Source organism: Podarcis gaigeae (genome assembly GCF_964106915.1).
Source record: "Podarcis gaigeae genome assembly, chromosome: 6".
Lineage (NCBI taxonomy): Eukaryota > Metazoa > Chordata > Lepidosauria > Squamata > Lacertidae > Podarcis > Podarcis gaigeae.
The window spans coordinates 61,053,930-61,073,875 of NC_139682.1; the positions used below are offsets into that span (position 1 = coordinate 61,053,930).

The 19,946-nt window shown below is 41.9% G+C and overlaps 1 long non-coding RNA gene across 1 annotated transcript; it reads right to left on the reverse strand.

The window, feature by feature from the left end:
- Window positions 1–5,772: 5,772 nt before the first annotated feature.
- LOC310846428 lies at window positions 5,773–13,223 on the reverse strand. The gene is made up of 4 exons (XR_014565291.1): window positions 13,158–13,223; window positions 11,463–11,930; window positions 8,089–8,246; window positions 5,773–7,161 (listed from the first exon to the last, which is right to left on the reverse strand). It is a non-coding gene; the product is annotated as an uncharacterized lncRNA (long non-coding RNA).
- Between the last annotated feature and the right edge of the window lie 6,723 nt (window positions 13,224–19,946).

Consider the following 19,946-nt stretch of genomic DNA (forward strand, 5'->3'; position numbering starts at 1 on the left):
TGATAATAATGCCTCTTGATTACCTTGGATGGAAGTGGGAGTGGGTGAGCGTGTGACTAAATCATGCAGGGCTGGAATGACGCCTGCTCTACAAAGGTAGGAGTCACATCCATTGCCCGCCCACTTTATGACTCTACCTATCACAAGGGAATGTGGCCCCATGAAAGTTGTCCACAAAGAAGGTATTGCCCCACTCCTGCCATAAGGAAGCCCATGATGTCATGAGTCAATGCAGGCCAATCTTCAGAGGCAGCTGAAGGACTTCTGCTCTGTACTTTGTTAGATACCAAGATCCATACAGATTCTTCAAACCCACAAGCGCAACATGAAGATTCAACTCTTTACCCTGACTCTCAATACCTAAGGCAGACCCACCTTGACTCCATTATTGTAAGTTGTTTTAAACTGTTTTTAATACTGTGTTTTAACTGTGGTTATCTGCCCTTGAATCTTAGGGTAGAGGGCAGGTAAATAGCAACAACAGCAACATGCCTTTTGGTCATGTAAAATTGCCTTCAGGAGAAAAAAGAAGAAAAACACTGGATTTATTTGGGGTGAGGCGTTTTATGTTGTACATCTCCTTGCTCTTCTTCACAAGTATATACAATTCACATTCATCATTTCTTTTCTTGTGAAGTCATATTTTAATAACTGCACACAGAAAACTTAGGCTGATATATGATCCAGCAAAACCACAGAAATCATATTCCCACAAACCCTTTCCCAAGGCTGTCATTATCAAGGCTAGCGTCCTTAAAACCATGTGCTGTGGGCCTGGCTTTTTTCTCCACTTCCTTCTCCCTTCCATGCCCCTTGATGTGCTTAACATCTGGTCATGCAACAAGGTAGAGATAACTATAAACCGTTATCAAACGCGCTTGAGTATTAAGCTTTTCACCAACATTTACCCAGGATGGGAAAATTAAATCTTTTTTTTTTTTTGCATGTGACCAGTGGCATGTACCAGTAATTAAAAACAACAAATAAGAGTCACATTCCATAAGAGCATAATTATGTTCATGTGGGATGACTGTAATTGAAAGACAGAAGACGTTTCATTCTGTATTAAAGGAGAATTTCTTTTGGTGGGTTTCCTGCAGCTCATTAGCTATTCCCTGGATGGTTCTCTTGAGTAATTAGATTTTAACAGGATTTTCAACAGATCAGAGCAATCTCAGTGGGTGCCAATAGGATACACTCCCTCTGGCCTCACCAGCAGGGCAACATGGATAACATCCAGACTGGGAGTTAATAGGGGACCATTACGGGTCTCTTTTAAATGAGTTACATTAATGTACTTAAGCTAAATGGCTCTGCATATGATTAAATATTAACATCTGCAAAATATGAAATCATGATATGCAATCAAGTTTTGTTGTTTTAATTTCCCCCAACATGGGTTTTTTTCTTCAGCTGCATATGTAAATGTTCAATGGATGCAGAGTGTTAAACTCTCAAAACCCAAATGAACCATCTTGGCCAATTGATCTTCCAGATCTTTAGAACAAAACAAAACGAAACGAAAATGAAAATGAAATGGGTACATTTTTAGAATTCCTCTGCTGCTATGAGGGATCGAAACTTTATTTTTCTCCCTAAGGGCTGTAATAAGGGCTGTCTGCCTCTACTGTAAATTAGATTCTCGCAGCCTTCGTCCTAGTAAATTAATAATGTTTCTGAGTATATATTGGAAAACTTCATTTAACGATTTCACTAATCCCTCACCGTATCTGCCTGATTCTACAATGAGCTGGCTAGGCCTGACCTGAAGATTGCACATGGAAATGGACCTCAGTTCAATAAGTGGCCTATATGCAAACACACTTGGCATGGTCAAGCCCTATGAGACTGCCTCTAAACCGAACATGAATTTTCAGTGAGCCACTGAATCGGATATCAAATCTGCTCAGGAACATTGATTTGGACACAAGCGCACACAGTGTACAATAAGGTGGAGATTTTTTTAGCCATTTTGTTGTTTTGGTTTTTATCCTTCATTTCATACGTTATGTGTTAATCTTTTTGAGACTTTGTCAGCATCAAGTTTGCTGTTTAGTTCAGGATTTTTCTCTAGATGCATAAATTTATTATTCATTTGCCTTTGTAATCTTGGTGTCATAGATTTCAATTCTATTCTGTTATTTACAGAGAAGCCTAAATATGTCTACTCAGAAATAATAAACCCCATTGAGCTCAATGGGACTTATTCACAGGTAAGTGTATAGGATTGCAGCCATAGCCTGGAAATTTATATATAATTACTGTACTTGGAAGTACGGTAAGTCCTTATTGAACGGAATGGCACCTACTTTTGAGCAGATATGCATCAGGGTGCTTTGTTAATTTGTGTTTTAATTATGAGCTTCCAAAGCAGTCTTTTGAGGTCGCAATTAAAATTAAAAATCTTATCTCAATGTAGGGGAAACCTTAGACAATTTGGAGGAAGATTATGTAGCAACTACAATTTAATGGTAAGGAAGGTACAATGATAACTCAGAGGTTCATAAGTGTAAGAGAAGCAAAATTTTGAACTTTCCCTTAGGGAAGAAGGGCAATGTAATCCTGAATCTCCTGATCACAATAGTTATGGTGATGCTAAGTGGTTTCTTTGAAGAAACCAGAGCAATCCCTCTCAATGCCATCAAAAACAAGATAAAGTTAGAGCATCTAAAATTGGCCCTCCAGAAATCTTCGTTTCTGACATCACACAGTCATAAGATTCAAAACCTTTGCAGGGCTGTGGAATGTGGAACTCCAAGACTTCAAAAGATGTTCACCATCCCTGTGTCTCTCTGAAGTCAGTTTTGTGCATTGAAATAATAACCAAGCAGCTTACAATTAAAAAAAAGACATTACCACATAATAAACAACAATTTTAAAATGCATCATTAAAAGAGAGCAACAATAGAAAGACATCAGTAGTAAACTATCAAGAGGCAGCAGTACTAAAACTTCATCACAAGCATCATAAAACAGGCTACTGATTAAAAGCTAGCCTAAATTTTTAAAAGTGTTACCATTCATCAGAAGATGGGAAGAGAGGAGTCCTGTTCAGAGATTATCATTAAGTGTTATGAAAACACATGAGAAGGATAACAGAGATAAGCACACTAGCTTCACCCTACCAATCATTTTTTTTCCATCACACTCAACTCAGCAGACTCCTACCCTCATGGAGACTCTCCATATGGTTTAGAACCCTGATTTTCCAGGGTTCTGAACCATGGGGAGAGCCTCCACCAGTACAGACTATCTGCTGAACACCTTTACCCTCCTTGAGTTAAGTTCAATGTGAACAACTATGTATGCAGGCTACCTCACCACTGCATCCCCTTACATGTTTTCATCACACTTAATGCCTGATGAATGGAGCCCGGTGAATCTTCACTGGAAAGAAGTGGTATGATTGTGGTGCAACCACCGAAAAAGCCCCGTCTCTCGCTTCCATCTGCAAGATCTTACATATGAACAGACTAGAGAGCAGGGCCTCACAGGCCTATCTCAAGATTGGGCAGGTTTGTATGGGAGTAGGGAGTTTCAGGTGGCAATTCTCTACCAAATGTTACAGTTTGCTGCATTTCACCAAAAGGTACTTTGAAATTCAACCACCACCAAAGAGTACAGATTTCCGCAAAACTGTGAATCTTGTAATACATCTTGACCAGGCAAGATTACAGCCCCATCTGCTTGAGGTGAGTCTACTATCATCATATCTGCCTTGTCTGGTTTAAACTTTGATTTGTTAGTTCTTAATTCAGCCTACAACTGTGTTCATGAAATCCTCTTATGCTCCTGGGTTTGGTGAGATGTCAATGTCTACTAAAGGATAACAGCAGGGCAGGAGAATCTGTGGTCCTCTAGATGCTTTTGGACCCAAGCTACCACCAACGCTGGCCAGCACAGATAATTGTCAAAGATTACAGGAACTGTCCTCTAGCAACAACCAGAGGGTTATAGACTCCCCATCACTGATATACACTGTTGATTCTGAAGTCCTACTGACTTCAGTGAGATATACTTTCAGGGAAATGGGCACTGGATTGCAACCTTAGGACAACTTTTCCCAATCTGGTGCCCTCCATATGGTTTGGACTACAACTCCTACCATCCCTGACCATTAGCTATGCTGGCTGTGGCTGGTGGGAGTTGTAGTTTTCCCCAAATATCCTCTGCCTTTACTTGATTATTTCCTCTCGTAATCATGCTGCTGCCCTTATTTTAAGTAGCATCTTCTTGTTCAGTAAACCAATGTGGATATATTTATTATTCTAAACTCTGTTTATTAAAGAAGCAAAGGCACATTCACCATTACATCTAGTCTGTGCAATTTGGCCTAATCTCAGGAAGTGATTAAAGCTTTTGGGTACAGAATTTGGCTGGAGCATTAAAAGGGGTGGGGAAGAATAAGTTGCAATCCTTTACTTGCTTACCTGGGAGTAAGTCTCATTGAACTCAGTGTAGCTTACTTCTGAGTAGACTTCTAGAAGAGTAGAATCATAGAGTTGGAAGAGACCCTGAGAATCATCTAGTCCAGGCATAGGCAAACTCGGCCCTCCAGATGTTTTGAGACTACAATTCCCATCATCCCTGACCACTGGTCCTGTTAGCTAGGGATGATGAGAATTGTGGTCTGAAAACATCTGGAGGGCTGAGTTTGCCTATGCCTGATCTAGTCCAACCCCCTACAATGCAGGCAAATGCAGCTGTCCTACATGGGGATTGAACCTGCAACCTAGGTGTTATCAGCACCATGCTCTAACCAACTGAGCTATCCAAGCTGAGGGTTGAATCCAACAAAGTCATTCTCAGACATGCCTAACTTAAATCCATTGATTTCAATGGGTGTACAGAGAGTATGTGTACATGCTTCTCTCTCACTTGAATACATCTTCTACATACATATTCTAGTAGCATGAAAAAGCTCCCCCCTTTGCTGATTTGCACAAAACTGCCTTAACAGAAGCACTGCTTCCAAGAATCACCATTTTCACTATGTAGGTTTTATTAGTAACTCACCTCCTCTTCTGTCATTTATGATAAATAATGTTTATCGACGTTCGTTTCCATCAGCGAAATAAAGTGTCAAACAGCCCATCAGTATTTGCCCATTTTCTTTGCCCGTTTCACGTGATGTGCTTTTTATGTTACATGCCTGATTAAAAATTTAAACATTGTCACCATCAGTGTTAAAATATCCTGCCAGCGTATCTCTAATTATGCTTATTCTGTCTGCTCCAAGCAGGGACTGACATTTCTGGGGCAGGATCTGGCTGGCAATAAGCTGCACAGCAACTATCCAAAAGCCGCTTCTTTAAAAAAAGAAGAGATTCTTGCTTTTACAAAATCTTAGTCAACATATTGAATGGTAGCAATGCTGTGGAAACATGAACTTCTGCTGTTGTCAATTGAGGGGCAACAGGGCTTTCCTTTGAGTAATACTGACACTTAAGAACATAATAAATTCTTCTGGGATCAGATCAATCTCCATTTAGCTAATATTCTGTTTCCAGCATCAGGAAATCAAATGCCTCCAGAAGGGGTCATAAGCAAGGCTCAAAGAAGTAATCCAACTTCTAGTATTCAAAGGTATACTTGTTCTACACCTGGAGGCTCCATGTAGGTTTACCAATGGCTAATTGGCCATTACAGCTATCTTCCTTAGACATCTATAATGTCAGATTGCAAGGAGCATGTTAATCCACATCAGGAAATTAATTTTATTTACTATTACTATTATTTATTAAATGTGTAGATCCATAGATCTCGGGGCAGTTCACAACATAGAAACAGAAAATAAAAGCACCAAGTACATAATAAAAACAAGAACAAGAACATAGCAAACCCATAACACCCCCTCCCACAAACACATGGAAAAGGACATTGAATGTTAATCAGCCAAAGGCCTGGTTGAAGAGGAAAGTTTTCGCCTGGCGCCTAAAGATGTACAATGAAGGCACTCCGCGAGCCTCCCTGGGGAGAGAATTCCACAAGAACCAGTGCAGAAAAGAATAGGGAAGTATCTCTGAAAGTTGCCAGAGCCATATGACTTCCAATTTGGACCACATCCAGTCCATCTATGGAAAGGTTTTCTCTCATACCTCCTTATTGGGCAGGTAATTGAACCAAGGTAGCTGCAATAACTTTTAAGACAGTAATCTTTAAAGCTATATCACCTACATTGGTTCAGTTAATTGCCCAATAGAAAACGGGATTGATTTCCAGTAGAAAAAAATAAGAAATTGCCCATGCCTCTCCATGTTATTCAAATAGATCCACAAGGGTAAAGAAAGGATTTAGGAGTCATAAAGGCTGAATTCCAAAATATTAAGTCTAATATCTTAAAAACATTCAACTCATTAAGCTCAGTGGCTGGTACTGCCCTCTGAGTAAATATGCGTATTTACTTGCTCTGTATTTGACTCAGCATTCCAGTTCTTAGAGCAGAAGTGGGGAACATGTGTCCCTCCAGATGTTGTTGGCATCCAGATGTTCTCACAACAACCTCACGCTCTCCCAGAATGGTCAATGATGTTGGGAGCTGCAGTCCCATAATATTTGGAGAGGCACAGATTCCCCCCTCCCAACTGTTGACGACAGACAAAGATGACCATCGTTAAAAGCAAATTATTTCTGTAGCAGTGTTACAAAATGTTAGTTCAACGGAGACAGCAAGGAGGGAGTCAAGATACAGAGTATGTGACTGATGCTAAGGGATACTCTCTGTTTATGCCATTCAGGTTTTGTTTTTTTGTAAATCATTCCAACGGCTCATCCATGTGAAAACCGTAATTCTGTCAAGGTCAGGGAGTCACAGAAATTTCCTGAAAAATCACTTTCATTTCAGCAGGTAAATAAAGACTCGTTCTTCACAGCATCCTAAGTAGGCATACCCTAGAACAGTTAAATTATGAATACAGCACATATGTTCCATATCATATCATTTACGGCACACTTTAGCATAGAAAGAATGCTTAGGAGAGAATGGTGGAATCATTCACTAAATGCATTTCAATAACGTAATTTAGTTCATTAAAGTCACCCCATTTACAGTAAATCAAGATCATCATCGGCATTGCAGACAGTATACAGTTGTTTGTTTGAATAGTTAAGCTAGGCAAGCCAATTTCTTCTGAAGGTCAAGGACGCCGTTGTTTCCATTTTCTGTTATAAAAAAGATACAGCCTGTATCATAAGATAATAGAGTATCATCTCAACATAATCAAACAACACCCCCCTTTCCCAACCCCTGGTTGGTTATGTAATAAAACTGTCACTGTAAAATATATTTAAATATTAAAAACTATTTGCATAAAACATTTCTCCAACAGAGCTTCTCTCTCTTTTTTTCCAACAAAGTGCACAAACTAGTAACTTTGAAAGGATTTGTTTCTGCAATTTCACACTCCATAGTAAGGATGCAGATTGCTTCTTATTTTTACAACCAATTGCTTGGCCCACATAAATGTTGTTATAAAAAGGATATTTTCTTTTCCTTTGTAAGATGTTCATTCTATGATTTTTTATTTTCTGTACCCACCTCTTATTCACACAACAACCTTGTGAGGAAGACAGAGACAGGTCATGGCTGGCTAAGATTGTACTTGTGATTTGCAACTGACCGGGGAAGTGGACTCAGGTTTCCCTACTTCTAGAATAATGCTCTAAATACTAAACTACTAAATACTAAATACTAAACTACACTGGGGCAGGAGGTTGTTCCGCACTTAAAATCACTTCCACTGCTGCTATTTAATGAGAAAGGGAGAATTTCATATGAATAATTTGAAATCGTTGTCATCGTCCCCGTCTCCATCCCCATCCCCGTCCCCGTCCCCCCATGGAGCAAATAGCAAATTTTAATTGGGAAAGCAGGTTTACCCCTCACCCTGTACCACTCACTGTCATAATTTGAACTGCACACCTCACCTTCCCTGCTATTTATTTTTCTGTCAAAGACATGATAGGTCCTCATCATGGATCTTCAACATCATGTCAAACATTCTCCTAGGTCAAAGGGGATTTAAGACACAATTCTTCAACAACGATTTCCTTGGCCTAGTTTTTCCCAACCGATAGCTTGATATTCACCAGTAACTGGCATCTTGTAGATAGGAAAGTTGTTCAATGAAGGTTCACACATTACACAGAAACGCAAGTGGATTGAGGAAAAGGCAGAGTCATGGATTTCACTCGTGTGGAGAACCATGAATCCCAGTGGTCTCTGGAATGCCCAGATTTCACTGCAGCTGAGAAAAGAGGAGTAAGAAATTCATCATGTAAATAAAGTGGAAGCACACACAAAGAATCTTTCACACCAAGGTGCAGTGGCAAATAATAAGAGCATAGGTAAAGTGTGATATAAATCACCCAACGTTTCTCAGCACCCTGGAAGTATGAGATTCTCATTTCAATCTTTCTCATTTTTATTAGTACTCAGTGACATTATGCTTTCCCCCAGTATTTAAACTAGTTAAATAATGTATTTATAACAAATCTTCACTTTATATCCTAAGATACAGAACTGTACTATATGCACAGAACTGAAGATGTCAATAATTTTTAAAGCAGTTTTTGTTGCCCAGTATTTTTTTTAAAAAAAACTCTTACTTTCTTGGATAGTTTTCAAACAATATGGGATGGTGACTGGGACATTTTAGCCTTTGGGGCACCCCCCCATCCTGGTTCCTGCAGAGGGTCATCCATTTAAGTTCAGACAAGGGCATTAGTCATTCTCTGATCAGAACAGCTATTGGCACCATTATTTAGCACCTCTTTACTGGGGCTGAATTTATTTCTCCTCAGTAGATAAACACCTCACCCCTGCTAATTAGTGACTCCACATGATATCCCTGAATAAAGTCAAAAAGGGAAGCTTGGCTTTTAACATTTTGTTCAGTCATGGACATATGATTAGTCTAAGGAGACAAACAGTCTCTCAGCCTCAATCTCTCATTTGATAAAAGCTGAGCAATAATTTATTCCCTCACAGATTATTTTGAAGAGACAGGTTATAATGCACTTTAGACATTATGCATGTTGATATTAGAAATGATGAATAATATTTAATTTGCACCTGAAACAACCAGACAGTATTTCCAAGCTTTTTATATCAGTATGTATTGTGTCCAAACTTTCTTCCAGTGGAGATGGGTAGGATTTGCTCCTTTTAAATACATTGTCTGGTGAGTATTTTAGTGTGGATGTTGTTTCTTGCTGTTTTCATATGCTTTTAATGTCTTTGTTCCTTTGTTTTTCCTGTGGAAGTCACTTAGAAGCATTTGAGTGCAAAAAAGTGACTGATAAATAAATATCCCTCCACAGAATAAACTTGACTAACAGGGATGCAAAAAGGCCACACTTCCTGAAATCTGCCCACCCGCCTGCTTTCACAAAGCGGAGGTGAAGGGAGCCATTTGCATTCAAAATGAGCCAGGCTGGTGCCCCCAGAGCAGTGTACCAGACACTAACACCACTGAGGACCTGCTAATCGGTTGCTCTTTTCACACATCATTGAGGCTTAGTAGTCAGGAACTGGTAGGCTTCAACAGTTGCAGAGCAGAGCCCAGCACTGGTTTACTCATGCTAATGATATCTCAGAGATATCCGCTGAGAGAGAGAGAGAGAGAGAGAGAGAGAGAGATGTCCGCTCTACTCCAAGGATGTTGTTGCTGCTGAGACCACACAGCAGCCTCAAAGCACCATCCAAAACGATAAAATCTACCCTGCCAATTGTGAATACCATGACTCTAGCCCTTTACTAAATGGTCTCCTTTACTAAACAGGCAATTATGGTGCTGGAGGAGACTCTTGAGAGTCCCATGGACTGCAAGAAGATCAAACCTATCCATTCTTAAGGAAATCAGACCTGAGTGCTCACTGGAAGGACAGATCGTGAAGCTGAGACTCCAATACTTTGGCCACCTCATGAGAAGAGAAGACTCCCTGGAAAAGACCCTGATGTTGGGAAAGATGGAGGGCACAAGGAGAAGGGGACGACAGAGGACGAGGTGGTTGGACAGTGTTCTCGAAGCTACAAACATGAGTCTGACCAAACTGCGGGAGGCAGTGGAAGACAGGAGTGCCTGGTGTGCTCTGGTCCAGGGGGTCACGAAGAGTCAGACATGACTAAACAACAATAAAACAGTATTGTTGGGCTTAAAAACACAATCCTCTGAAAAGTTGGTCTGCTCAAGGTTCACTGGGTTGCATTCAACTACCTTTCACCCAGAGAAGTCCCACTGATATTAATGAACCTTAGTTATGGCTATTGATTTCAGCTCTGGGTAGAAGTTAGTTGAATACAACCCCCACTGAAATTACACCTGGAGTAAGAATAATGCCCACAGTTCCCACAAGTGACTGACGTTATTCGTGCTGGCTTTTGGTTGGAAGGGATAAGGGTACACTGGAAAATATGAAGTTGCCTAATGCTGCATCCGAACATTAGCCTATCAAGCTCTGTACTGTCTGCACTTAGTAGCAACAGCTCTGAGGCAGGACATTTTCCCAGCCCTACTGGGAGATGCCAGAGATTGGCAGAGACCTACATTGGCTCCCAGTATGCTTCCAAGCCCAATTCAAGGTGTTGGCGCTGACCTTTAAAACCCTAAATGGCCTCGGCTCAGTATACCTGAAGGAGCGTTTCCACCCCCATTGTCCAACCCAGACACTGAGGTCCAGCACCGAGGGCCTTCTGGGAGTTCCCTCACTGCAAGAAGTGAAGCTGCAGGGAATCAGGCAGAGGGCCTTCTCGGTAGTGGCGCTCTCCCTGTGGAACACCCTCCCTTCAGATGTCAAGGAAATAAACAACTATCTGACTTTTAGAAGACATCTGAAGGCAGCTTTGTTTAGGGAAGTTTTTAGTGTTTGATGTTGTTGCTTTTTTATTATTGTTATTGGTGTTCTGTTGGAAGCCACCCACAGTGCCTGGGGAAACCCAACCAGATGGGCGGGATATAAATAAAAAATTATTATTATTATTATTATCATCATCATCATCATCATCATTATTGAACCTGCAACCTTCTGCATCTACCACTGAGGTACAGTCCATGTACTGTGCTGCCCTTGCAGTAGTTGACTATATGTCCAGTCTAACACAAGTCAAGATTTGCCTCTACATCCTTTCTATACATCTGAATAACTGATCCTTACACAAAACATATTGTGCATTTATTGTCCTTAGATGTATATCTGTTACTAATCGAAAGCATTGGACCTATGGTTTAGACAAAATAATGCTCAGGCCCTAAAAGTCACTTATTTTAAAATTATGCAGGCTGAGACTACTGACTTCAAAACCTGGCCCTGCAACCTGGGTGTACACTTCTTGGCATGGCTATGAACTCGCCACACATCACCCTTATTTTGCTGTGGTACATATAGAGCGGACATGATAAGAGTTGTTGGAAGTGCAAACAAGGTCAACATTGTAAGGTGCTTTAGCAAATGAAAGTACTCACCTGAAGTATTAAAAGAAATAATTGTGACAATTGTTTTCCATGATTGTTTTAAAAATGGGAAGTTAGAGAATGAGAAACTTGCCAGGCAGCAGGGCTATTGAAGAGAACACTGACAGCAGGGAACACACGTGAGACCAATAAGCTTCCCCATCTTCCAGGGCATTGGGGAAGAGAAGCTCTGGGCATGCACAAAGGCCACAGATGGCAGCTAAATCTCTTTGTAATAGGCACTCTGGCCACAGCTGTCCCAGGAGTGACAGCTTGCAAGGAAATGGTCCTGGTAGAGATGATCCTGGCCACTGATGAAATCCTGGCAGTGCACACCAAGGCAGAAATGCCAACGTTTCTGAAAGGCTGGATTGTTTGCTGGTGGCAGGAATGGGGGGTTAGCACCACAAAAGATTAGACTGGAGTATAACTGAGGCTCCACATGCCTTGCAGGATTCCAAGACCAACAGCCTACAGCTCCTTGTACGAAAAGCAAAAAGAAGAGGTATAAGTGAGCTTCCGCCTGACATGGCGCTCAGTCAACACAGCCCATTGCCCAGAATTCACTCATCAGACTAAGCAAATCCCAGCATTCTAGTAGACCAAAGGTCAGTGATGTGGGTCAGTCTCGAGTTCTATCACTTGACACAAGCTCAAGTCAGGTTCTCTATGGTATAAAACAGGAGCAGGGGAGCTATAGACCTCCAACTCCCATCATCCTTGACTATGAGCCATACTGGCTGAGGCTGATGGGATCTGGAGTCTATCAACATCTAGAGGGTCACATCACACTGGGCATAAAGTGATGGGTGGGAATAGACATAGTGGAGATAAGTGTCCACGTGAAATTGCGGTGATTTCAGTTCTACCTACTTGCAGTGCAAGTCTGAAGGGGTTCTGAGCAAAGAGCCCCATAGTGGATCTCCCCGTTCTATCAGCGGGCACTGGAAGGCTTACCAGATGATGATGGTGAGCATTGAAGGCAAAGGTGGCAGTGCTCCAAACAACAGCAGATGGGCGGATCTAGATGCTATTTAAATTTCCCACAATGCCCCACAGCAGCACTACAGCCGCAGCTTTGTGAGAAGCCACCTAGACTGGCCTACTAGTGTTACTCGGAGTGCCAGGATGAAGGGGGAAATGTTTACAGCAGGACTCACAACAAGTACCAGTAGTAGGCCCTGCCAGGCCTCTGGAGCTCCAGCAGTTGCCTAAGGATGGCAGTTGCTGATGTTGACCTGGCCTGCTTGCGTGCATAACCCTATGGTTTCACAAAAATGCTGTCCCATGGATATATATTCCCTAAACTCCTACCCACCTGTATCCTAGGCTTGCTTAAGCTTTTGTCTTTCTGTGTCTCTGTTCTTTAGACCTCCCCACCATAGGTGCCAACATCCTGTGTCCTGGGTGCCCAAGCACTCACAAAATTCCCCATGAAGGGGCCGGGTACCCTTAAATTTTGGTGCCTGAGCCATGCATTCTGCATGACACCCACAGCCCTGGGCACCCATGGTCACGGGGTCAAGTTGGCACTCCTGCTCCACACCATGCCCACTTCCTTACTTTTTGGATGGATGAATTGTGCCTGGATTCAGGTGTTACCAAGAAGTTCGACCTTTAAACTTGGTGTTTCATGATGCAGATCTCTCAGGTGAAAATATGGGATAAGCTTGCGGCCAAGCCTGACCTTGCATTTACTATACTTACTTTTCGGATCCTGGTCTTGTAATGGCTATGGATAACTCAGTCATCTGTACCACTAATTGGATAGACTAGATTAAATTAGATTATTAGATTAGATTAGATTAGATTAGATTAGATTAGATTAGATTAGATTAGATTAGATACTAGGTGTGTTAATAGGACACTGATATTTTGTTACAATGTCCATAGAGACAAGTAAGGTACTACCCCAGAAGTCTGTTTACAATCTGGAAATTTTACCATTCTGTTTTATGTAGCAAGGGGAGAGGATGTTGTGCTTGGGTGGTAGTCATAGATTGCTCTCTGTGGTGGATACACTGTGAATCATCACCCAAACGAATGTTTAATAAAGCAATAAACCTGTTCAAGAAATCAATTAACTGTACTGCAAGGTTATGCTTTGAGTCTGTCTATACCATGGGAAAGGAACCTAGCCATTAGGTTTATATGCAATGTGGATAGCTGTGCCGCATAAAAAATTAAGCAATTAGTGATCTTAATTCTCAAAAAGAACTGCCTGCTACTGTATATTACTACAGCTTTTGCTCAATTAAAATAGTTCACAGTCAGCAAAAACAATTTCTGCTCTGTAATGACATAATGAAATAATTATATGCAAAGGAGGACTTCTGATCTTTTTAATTATTCTATTCTTCATTTTTAAAGGGGCTATTTGAAAACGCACTCTTATAATTGATTGCTATAAATCAGTCAAACGCATTCTAAGGATCATAAATATTCTAACTTTTAAAAGACAAAGAAATGCTAAATATTCAATGAAATCCTTCAACATTCAGAAAATTTAATCTAGGGTAAAAGGATAGAGTGCTCTTTTGAAAGTAAAAAGTAAATTTGTTGTCCTGTGAAAAATGAAATATCTTGAATGTCAGTAACAGAAATGGAATTAACAAGAGATCTTTTTATTGTTTTTTAAGGTCATTAGGCTGTGAATTCTATAATTATGGAAATTGTCAGTCCAGTTCTGTAGAATGTTTGCTCCCATCCATAAGGTATTGGAATGTTCAATCATTCTCTCTCGTGGGAAAGTTAGGTCATAACTGCAAGTGTACCAGCAAAATTGAATTAAGCAAAGAGATTTCATTAGTATTTATAGCCAGAAGGCATCTGTAAAAGTACAGGGCAAAGAAGTTATGTGGAAGTCAAAGGAGAGAAAAAATGGGTTTCTAGTGACAAAGGCAAATCTGAAAGAGATATAAGTGTATAATGAATAAAGGCTATTGAACACTGTTCTGAAGAAGGAGTTGCAAAGATGTCAAATATTGATTTTTCTCGGGTATGCCTTTGGACTACATATGTAATTGTTTGGATTTGCTGTCTTCATGATACAACAATATTTGTTGGCGAAGGTTAAAAAGCAGGGTGGGAAACAACCCAAAAGTCAGGAACGTGCTGGAGAATAGCCACAATATTTTTCACAGGAATTATTTCAGGAAAGGAAGGTAGTTCCTTTTTGCTGCAATTAACTATTTCTAGAATAACATAAAACTTTTTTTTCTTTTTAGTGAAATACCATATGATATCTAATAGCATGGAGGCAGCTGTTGTATGGCCTTGATATTGAAGAACACTGACTTTATTGATTGTAAATGTCAATTCACACACCACAGATTCCCTGGGGGAGGGGGGCATTGTAGCATGTACCTGCCCCCCCAAAAAAAATCTTACATGTTTTTTTCCCAACAGGATAACTGTAGGGACATACAAAATATTTAATGCCTGTCTTGTATATCAGATATCATGGATGGATGTAGTCACCTTGGGATAGTTTATTCAGTATTACAGTCTATTACGCAGACCTTGGGTGGGATCCAGCTAACTGGCCCCACCAGCACAAGCCCATGAAAGGACTTCCACTAGTACAACAGGGCTTATCCCCTCCCTCTGCATATCCCCACACCACTCACACTGCCCCCAGTCCTCCCCTGCTTGGTGGGGCCAGAGACAAAACCAGGAAGAACTTTCTGGCAGGTCCTCCCCTTCCCTGGGGGGGGGGGTGTTGCAGACTGGCATCTGGGACTCCCCAGTGACCCGGATTGGGGGCAGAGGGATGCAGCCCATGTCACTGAGACTCCCTGCTGCGTCACACCACCGCCCCCCCCAGCCAACCAATCGGGGCATCCAGGGGGCATAGCCACAGGACATTTAAACTGTGGTGTGACCAGGGGGCGGCCTCCTTTTCGCCTCCTTGCCAGATTGCCTTTGTGATGGGAGAGGTGGTTGTAGCCTCCGCCTGCCCCTCCTCGACAAGGGTATCCTGTTAAAGGGATACAGGGGTGTGTATTCTTTCCAAAGCCTGAGCGTGGGCTACGTCCATGCCATGACCCCACCTGGGACCCTGGGAGTGCCCTGATTTGATGTACAGTGGTACCTCAGGTTAAGTACTTAATTCGTTCCGGAGGTCCATTCTTAACCTGAAACTGTTCTTCACCTGAAGCACCACTTTAGCTAATGGGGCCTCCCACTGTTGCCGCCGAAGCACGATTTCTGTTCTCATCCTGAAGCAAAGTTCTTAACCCGAGGTAATATTTCTGGGTTAGCGGAGTCTGTAACCTGAAGCGTATGTAACCCAAAGTACCACTCTATATCATAGGGCTCACCCTACCAGTGGTTTACCCTTAGGAGACTCCCTTCAGACGGGCAGGAGTCAGGATATAGTCTGGTTCACCCAATGCCAAACCGCTCACATCTGTAACTAATAAAGTTGTGGCCTATTTTTGCCCATTAACCTAAATCATCCGTGTCCGTGTGTGTATATAAGGGAACTACAGGGCCCGGGGGGCCTTGTCATGCAATGAGAGCTGTTCAACAGTGGAACAGATTCGCACAAGAGGTGGCAGACTTTTCATCCTTGGAGGCTTTTAAGCAGAGGTTGGATGGCCACCTTTCATGTATGTTCTAGTTGAGATTCCTGTACTGAAAGGGGGCAGACTAGATGACTTCCAGCTCTACAATTCTACGATTCTATGTTTCTATGATTAAACAGTTCTGCTTGCCTGGTGGAAGGTTCTGACCTCTCTTCCTCCCACAATCTGTTCCGGGGTTTCTTTCACAACCTGCCGGCTAATTTGGGGTGGTGTTGGGGCATGCAGGGGAAGTGGGAGAAGCCCCGTTGTGCTAGCGGAAGTCCTTGCGTCAGAATGCCATCACCAAAATACAATTTATCTGCCGCCACTTCCCAACCAAAGCCTCCATTACCATTGTGAGGGATCCAGGGACTGTGGCTTGACCAAGTTCCACAGTTCCATGGGCAGCTATTGGACGGTGTGTCACTAATGACAGGTGACACAACCCTCTCTACTTGCCACCTGTTGCACTTTGTGCCCTTCTCAGCATTGGTAACTCAGCAATTTCTATCATACTATTAAGGCACTGAAGAGAATAACACACACACACACACACACACCCCAAAATATTCACAAAAGGCCTCTAACACATCATGGACTTTATCCTTTTCTTTTATCTTTAAAGATTTTATAATCCCCCTGTATGGCATTTTAGTGCTCCTCAGGATGCTTTGCAGACCAAACTATACATTTCACATAGTTCTGTGGTTTTGGTTGTTTATGAGGATGAGGATGACAATGATGATTGCAATTTATTACCTGCCCTTCACTCTAAAGTCCCATGGTAGGTTACCAAAACTAGAACACAACATTCATATTAAAGCACAGTACTGAACAATATTTTAAAAAGGAGTTTTAAAAAACTCAAAATTACAAAAAAAAACACAAAGTGGGTCCTAAAAATATACATCTCAAGTGTCAAAAGAGTAAAAATTGCAATATTAGAAGAACAAAACACCACCACAAAATATTCAATGAACATTAGCACCAACCACAAACTTAGATACTTAATCCAAGGGGGAAACAAAACAGCTATTGGTAGCTTCCTGTTGAGTAAAATACTGGCAGGGGAGAAAGGAGTTGTTTAACCCCTTTTCTTCCTGGTCATTTTTCTCCTCATAATCAGTTGTTCTCCATATCTTTTCTACCCACGGGTGAAAAATATGGTGTCCCAGCATGATTTCTTACTTACTTAAAAAAATAATGGACCCTGATTTTGAGCTAAAGACTTGGTAAGGAAAATATTTTAACAGTACCTCTCTCTCTCTCTCTCTCTCTCTCTCTCTCTCTCACACACACACACACACACACACAACACCACAAGTACCACAAACAATCCTCTTCTTGACCTGAAATCAGGAAAAACAACCACAGGGGGTGAAAGGAAGCTCATCTATTGTTCCTGTTCTGTACAATATCTGTAAAAGACAAACTATTTGAGAAGAAGGAGTACATGGAATGTGTAGCTTGTACCTTAAACCTGAATGCTTACAGTGAGTAATTTGTGAATTCCAGCTGCCCGTGTATTGACAATGCCAAGGCATTTCCAAATAGGGTGACCAGGTGCCTTACTTTATGTAGATGAATCCTCAATTGGCAGGACTGCCAGACCTGGTCTGGTTGAAAGAATAAGTGATCTTAAGACAGGTGGATCAGAGACTTTGAAGTGGCCCATCAATGCTTAGCACCTCAATAGCAGGGAGCAAGGAGCCTTCCCCACTATAGTAAGATGCATTATTTAAATTGTGATCATTCTTTCTAAATTTGCATCCATACAGATATATATTGAAATACACGAATTTTATGCAAACCTGTGTCCACTTTTTGGAGCGGGGGGGGGGGGGCTGCATTTCCTCTTTTTCGGCGCTGCATCAGTGAGTGCCCTGGGCTGTAGACAATGTTAGTCCTACTCAGGGTAGACCTATTGAAATTAAAGAACCTAAGGGAGTCATGTTCCTTCACTTCAATGGGTTTGCTCTGAGCAGGACTAACATTGGCCGTTTACCTGCAGTTTCCAAAGTGACCCCTTTCTAAGTTACCACAATGCTTGATTAAAAAGTGACAAAACTCCACTGCCGTGATGTAGCATCCAAGTCATTGGCAGGTTTGCATATACAAGACAAGTTTCTGTTGTTTTTTCTGCCTCAAAATGACAGGGCCAACTCCTTAAACTTTGAAAAAGACCTGTCCCCCTTAAACATCCTAGCTGTTTGGGGGAGAGAGAGAGAGAGAGAGATGGCTTTTTATAAAAACCCACAAACACCTCCAAGGTGCTTTGCCTGTCCCATTGAAGTGGAAAGTTGTATAATTTAGCAAGCCATCAGATAGCTATGCATTACAATCCTGCACATTCTCTGAGCCAGGCTAATCTTTCCTGCTTGTTCTGCTAGAACTAAAGAGGCTGGAAGTTTTTGGAGCCCTGCTGGCAGAAGACAATGTTGCCTAAGCAAGCATTAAGAGATTATGGTAATGATAGGTATGCTTTCCCTAAATATAAGGTTCCATTAATCACACCATATTGAGATAAACCTGCCAGTGGACAGAGGAAACCAGAAATCAAATGCTGTGAAAGTTCTGACAGAGTGTTAAATAGAAACCCTTTAAAATGGAATTTAATTTACTGTGATATTATAGATATTTATGCATCAATAGGCAAGTGCAAATTGAGTTCGGGGGTCAGCTGTGGTGCTTGGAAAAATAAAAGCCTCCAATGAAACAAAAGGTGACAGTTACCTGTGTCAGGAATTAAGAGTTTGTTAACCCAAATAGCAATCTCCAGGCTGATTAGTACCATGAGAGGGACAACAGACCAGCCTGCAAATCGGCAGAATGGGAATCGCTTAGGAAAGCCACTCAAAAGACTCTTTTGTTCTGTTTCAGCCAAACTTAGCAGGGAGCGATGGGAAAGATGGGAAATAAACATACTTGTGCAAGGCCAGGACACAGGAAGAAACCCAGGCTCTTCATGTAGTCCTCTCTAGTCGTCAGTGGAAGCCTGCTCACCCTACATGGGTTTCTCATCCATGATTATTATGTAATGAAAACACCCAGGTTTCCATGAAACCTGCACCAGGCTCTGCTCTGCAGTGGGGCTTCTCCTTCCTCTCCTCCCCATTGCAGCCGCAAGGGCAGATTTTGAAGGCATGCAGTGGGCTGCATGGAGTGGTAGTGGTGCAGCAAGATGAGAAGCCAGGTTTCCCTGTGCAAGTAGGAAGACATCATCTGTCTTCATGAAGTAACATAGACTGGCGAGAGTCACTGCAGAATGGTAGCTAGAGCAGACCTTTCCAAGCTGTATATTGGCTGCAGTGTGTCACACAAACACTCCCTGTGCTCCTCCCGGTTTAATCTCTGGTTTGCTAGTAAAACTGAATTAGGGTGTCACGAAATGATGCGCGTCTAAAAAGTGTGTTGCCAACATGAAAGGTTTGGAAAGCTCTGGGCTAGAGTGTTGCCCAGGAAGGCCTAGGCCACCTCCATACCACACATTTAAAGCGTATGGCTTCTCCCAAAGAATTCTGGGGACTGTAGTTTTACCCCTCAGATCTAGAATTCCCTGCAACCTTAAGAAACTACCATTCCCAAGATTTTTGAGGGGGAAGCAATGTGCTTTAGATGTAGAGTGTGAAGGTGACCCTAGCTGCAAATCTTTCCTTGCCTGTTTTACTTTGGTGACCACTAGGACCACTTACTGTCACAGGGAGGCTACATCCGCTGGCTCCCATCACGAGAAGGAAATCAATCCAGATCCATCCATCAGCCTGAAAAGAGCAACTCTAGGGAGTCGGGAGTCCCACCCACCCAGCCAACCATGCTGCCAAGAAACACAGTTGCCTTCTGAAATGGACCAGTGCTATCATTAGACCAACTTGGCAGCCACCTAAGATGCAGACCTCAGAGGGGCACAGTTTCATGCAGATTGGCTTTT